Genomic DNA, 5628 nt, shown 5'->3' with positions numbered 1-5628 from the left:
TCTCAATTCATATTCAAGCTTTCCTCAAACCATAGTTTGATGGTTTAACCACATGCCAAATTTATGGTAATGATGGCATGCCTTAAAATATTTGGGTCCAGAAGGTTTTAGCATGAGTATTCACAGTCACGCATGTATCTGACTCACTGGCTTTTCATCTTTCTCTTTCAATGATTTACTCAGTGAATATATTTGGAACTTTTATTACTTGCTGTGTGGTGCCTTTAAGGTAAGATTTCATTAAACATTTGTTAGGTTTATTTACTTACTTAGATGCGACACATATACAATATTTATGTATATATATGTATGGAGTTCCTAATGAGTTATGGAACTCTGAACTCAGGTCCTCATGCTCACTCAGCAAACACTTACTGAGGGGAAGGGGCATCCGCACAGCCCTTTGCTTCTTTACCTCCATTCTGCTATTAAATACTTAAATGGCCTACTGTTTGCATGGTACTAAGCAATGGAAGAATTCTCAGTCTAGTCATTTCCAGATCACAGGTAAAGTTGACATAATGGTTTAGTAAGCACAGTGAGAAGACACAGCTAGTGACCAGCTAAGGTTAGTTGGGTGGTTAAAAAAAATAGCATTTGATTTTACTTTCCTTTGTGTTTTAACGGTGAGATGATGGAAAGAGGCTGTTAATTTAAACACACAAACAACAACAACAACAAAAAAAATGAGGGTTTGGGAGATAGCTCAGTGAGTGGATGAAGTACTTGCCCCGAAAGTAGGTGGAACTGAGTTCAAATCCCTGGAACTCATGTGAAGCTAAACAGCAGTAGTGGGCATCTATAATCCCAGTGTTCCTAGGCCAAGATGGGAGACAGCATGTTGCAGCTTGTTAGGCCACTTATTTGTTTTCAATGATCTTCCTAGGGAACACTTGCCTTCCTAGTTAGGATTTCTATTGCTGTGTTGAAACACCATGACCAAAAGCAAATCCGGAAGGAGAGAGTTCATTTGGCTTACACTTCCACATCTTAGCCCATCATTAAAAGAAGTCAGGGCAGGAACTCAAGCTGGGCAGGAACATGGAGGCAGGAGCTGATGCAGAGCTCCCATGGAGGGGTGCTTACTGGCTTGCTCCTCATGACTTTCTCATTAACCTACTTTCTTATATAACCCAGGACCACCAGCCCAGGGATGGCCCTGTCCACACTGAACTGGGCCCTCCCTGATGAATCACTAATCAAGAAAATGCCCCCCAGGCTTGCCTATAGCCTGATCTTAGGGAGGCATTTTCTTAATTGAGGCTCCCTCCTTTCAGATGACTCTAGCTTGTGTCAAGTTGACATAAAACATCCAGGATCCAATACACTTTCTATAAATAGATGTTTAAAAGACTTATTTCTACGTGTATGAGTGTTTGCCTCCAGGTGTATATGTACACTATACATATGCTTGGTACCCATGCAGGGCAGAAGAGGGTGTCAGATTCCCTGGAACTGAGTTTACAGAAGGTTGTGAATTGACAAGTGGGTGCTGGGAACTGAACCTGGGTCCTTTGCAAGAGCAGCTAGTGTTCTTACTGGGTCCTGAGCGATCTCTCCAGCCCCAAGGAACACTTTTTGTCCTATTGAACTTGAGTGTTTGTAGTCCAGAACAACATGTAGAACATCGTTGATACTTAGTGTCTATTGTATCCAATTATCTAAAACTAAGATGAGGTGACAGCTTTCTAAAGAATCCCAATGGAAACCACAGAGTTAACCAAGGAACACAAAACCTCAAAGAAAGTCAGACAGCCTACAGCAATCTATCACACTTGGCAGTAAGGAAGTCACAAAGATAATGTCTTCAGGAACAAACAGTATACTGAAAAAGCTGAATGCCCAATTTCACCCTCTTTATTAAAGATTTCATTTGTTATAAGTTGACATGACATGCTACATCCCAAAAGACTGTGGGCTAAGAAAAGAGGCAGATGATAGTCTACCAGTCCCCTCACATGAGTAGACTTTGATAAAGTCAACTTTTTAGAAAGTGGACATTAGTGAGAAAATACACAATTATCAATCTCCTTAATAGTCATGGGAACTCCAAAATCAAACAACAGAGTTCCTTTTAAAATGATAAAGATGCAAACCATTTTTACAAGTTATGATGCTCACTATTGCTGAACTTGACTGTGTGTTTGAGGGCATGGTGCATTTGTGAAAACTGCATAAAAGATAATTTGTCAGTATTAACCTATGATTGGAATATCTAAAAATGTGTAGCCTATTTAACTGTATAACATTTTTTTCTGTGAATATCTCTGCAAGTAACTCTTTAAATATTAAATTTCATAATTGGTGTTTAAAAGCTACTTGCCTACTGTGGCGTATTAGTTGTGATGATATACAAAAACATGAACATATGCTTGTAAATTGAAGTTTAAGAAAGTGTAGAATTGTGCGTATCCATGAATATACATATATGTAATATATACATAATGGACTAATAATGAAGAGAGAGGCCATGTTTATGTTAAGAGTTGTATGTGGGTGGCTTAATTTTTCTTCAGTTTCTAACTTTGTAATTAAATAAAAAAGATTTTAAATTTATTTTCATTTGTTTGAGGGTTCCATCTACATATATTCCATATGCCTGTGTGTCATGTGTATGCCCGGTGCTGGCAGAGGTCAGAAGAAGGCATCAGATCCCCTAGAGCTGTAGTTACAGATGGGGCTAAGCCACTGCATGGTGGCTGGGAATTGAACCTGGGTCCTGTGGAAGAACAAACAGTGCTCTTGTTTGTTAAGCTGTTTCCCCAGCCCTTTGTAATTACATTTTATGATTTGCACATCAGAGTCTCAGTTGTTGAGTGTTTTTCTGTACAACCTTTTAATAGAAACCATCGTTGTTGGACTATTCTTTGCCATTGTTATCTTAATGGTGATTTTTGACAGGATAATAGATTAATGAGCAAATGCTCTTTGGAGTGAAACTATGTGTGAAATTGTGTATGTATGTTTGGATAGCTATTATTACTGTTTTTGATGATCTCCTAGTGAAATTGGTCATGCCTTCTAATCCGTTGTCCATATTATTCCCATTTTAGTGCTTCTCAAATAGAAGAGGAGACAATTTTGCCTCACATAGAACATTAGGTGATTTCAGAAGAAGTATTTGGATGCCACCGTTGGAGCAGGAGGAGAGTGGGAGCTAGGAGTAGAGAGAGGGAGGGAGAGTTTCATTTCTGGTAACTAGAAAGCAGATATCAGCAATGCTGCTAAGTATCTATTGATGCATAAAATAATCCTCTCCTGAGAGGCATTTCCAGGCTCAAAACATACTAAGGTTGAGAAACCTGCCCTGGACTGATTCTTCAAAGGAAAAAAAAATGCCTTAAAGAAATCTGTATATTGCTGTCTAAATCACTTTTGGGGGAGGGGATAAAAGTTTTTGCGAAAGATTTATCTTTTCACAGTCTTCATCCACACAGAACTACTATACTGTATTCTCTTTGGTTCCTATAACTTGTGGATGATGTGGTCTCTGACTTCCCCATGTACACTGAATTGCTGCTTGATAGTCAACTGGACAGGATCTAAAACCACCTAGGAGATAAACCTCTGGGAGTATGAGAGTTTCTAGATTAACTCAGTGGTTCTCACCCTTCCTAATGCCGCAACCCTTTACTACAGTTCCTCATGTGGTGACCTCCAACCATAAGATTATTTTTGTTGCTACTTCATAACTGCAATTTTATTAATTTTATAAATTGCAGTGTAAGTATCTGTGTTTCATGATGGTTTGGGGCTATCTCTGTGAAAGGGGGATTTAACCCCCAAAGGGGTCACATGCAACCCACCCACATGTTGAGAATCTCTGGTATAACCCACTCTGTGAGCTACACCATTCCAGTGTCCTGCTACACAAAAAAAGACTAAGTGAGCTGAGCATGACATTCCTGGCTGTCTGCTTCCTGACTGTGGATACAATGTGACCAGCCATCTCACTGGCTGTCTGCTTCTGACTGTGGATACAATGTGACCAGCCATCTCACTGGCTGTCTGCTTCCTGACTGTGGATACAATGTGACCAGCCACCTCACAACTTGTGGCCTAGAATTTCCCAACAGGATGAGCCATACTCTCAAACTGTGAGCCAAAACAAACCCGTTCTTCCTTAAATAGCCTTTGTTAGGGATTTTGTCCCGGCAAAGAGAAAAAGAACTAGTGCAGACTTTTTCTCTGAACCCCTAAGAGCACTTACAGGTCCGAAAGTCTGTTTTTCTTTGAATCCTGTCTGGGACAGGAGAATGGATATCATTTTAGGGAAGCCCTCTTTGGATTCCACTTCATGAGCAGCTAGATAATTCTCAACAGGCTTGTTGAGCAGAGTGAGTCTTTCTACAGTGCAGTAGCCACTGCTAAGGTACCCATGCTCCATTTAATGACTCCCTACCCAGGTTCATACAAAGAACACAAACTAAGCTCAGTGGGCCACAACAAAAAACAAATAAGACACAACAAATAGGAGACTGAGTCAAGTGCTCACTCACATATTTAGTTTTGGCACTCAGGAGGCAGAGGAAGGTAGATCTCTGTGAGTTGAAGTCTGGTCTACAAAGTAAGTTCCTGACCAGCCAGGAACTCTGTGAAACTCTGTCTCAAGAAACAGAGAAGACAGACAGTCAGACAGATGGCAAGACAAAAGATCAAGTTCATCAATTTTTTTCTTCTATTCAGAGGAAAGAGCAAACACGGTTTCCTAACTACTACTAATTATGTTTGAGTTTCCTGAATTTGGGGAAGTCAAAAGTGTCAGCGCATCCAGGCTGCGATGAATAAGCCTCACCCTGGGAGAATTACTAAGTACAAAGCCAAGTTCATTCTTAGGTGTGTATCTGTGTTCCTGTCATATCTACCTGTTCATAGGGCACAGATAAAATCAAAAGTCACTACAATTTCCTATACCTATGCCACATGCCAGGCACATATTATCTTAATTCTTTAGTAAAACCCTTACAAGGAAGGTATTATCCCTATTTAAACAGGGAAGGAAATTTTTACAAACAGCCTTAAGGTGTTCACAGTATGGAGGGCAAGTTAAGACTTGAACACCAGCACTTACAGTACAGGTACCAAGGCCAAATGCTTCCCTGTTTGATCCACCCAGATTTTTGACAGCTCTTCCCTCTTCCTGAGGCACATGGGAAATCATTTAGTCTGCAGCTCACCTTTTATTAGTAAGCCACAAATCACTTCGAGAAGCACATGAGGTTAAGGGTGGAGGTTGAACCTAAAAGCCAATAACTTTACTTTATGATGTACTTTTACCCTCCATAGCATACCTTTCTCAGAACCCCTAAGACACCAAGTAGGATCCAGCAGGGTTAGTGGAGTCAGACACGTGTGCAGTCCTTGTCAGCAGTAATGTGAAGATGTAGAATTCTGACCACACCTGGCCTGGGAGGATTTTAGGAAGAAGTGCTGGAGTGTCATGAGCTCAGGAGTGGAAGGCTACAGACATTGAAAAGTCTGCATTGGAGAAATAATTGAGGGACTAGAGTGAAATCACACGAATGGATTAAGAGCTGCTTGTGCAGGCAGTGGTGGCACTTGCCTTTAGTCCCAGCACTTGGGAGGCAGAGGCAGGTGGATTTCTGAGTTTGAGGCCAGCCTGGTCTA

At 40.7% G+C, this 5628-nt stretch overlaps 1 long non-coding RNA gene across 1 annotated transcript; it reads left to right on the top strand.

Annotated features, from left to right (window-relative positions):
* The first annotated feature begins 181 nt into the window (after positions 1-181).
* Positions 182-3407, top strand: LOC116095461. The gene is made up of 2 exons (XR_004120603.1): positions 182-229; positions 3054-3407. It is a non-coding gene; the product is annotated as an uncharacterized LOC116095461 (long non-coding RNA).
* Positions 3408-5628: the final 2221 nt, after the last annotated feature.

Source organism: Mastomys coucha, unplaced genomic scaffold, assembly GCF_008632895.1.
Source record: "Mastomys coucha isolate ucsf_1 unplaced genomic scaffold, UCSF_Mcou_1 pScaffold18, whole genome shotgun sequence".
Lineage (NCBI taxonomy): Eukaryota > Metazoa > Chordata > Mammalia > Rodentia > Muridae > Mastomys > Mastomys coucha.
Note: the sequence above shows the minus strand (reverse complement) of the source record. Positions and strands in the feature narration are given on the sequence as shown.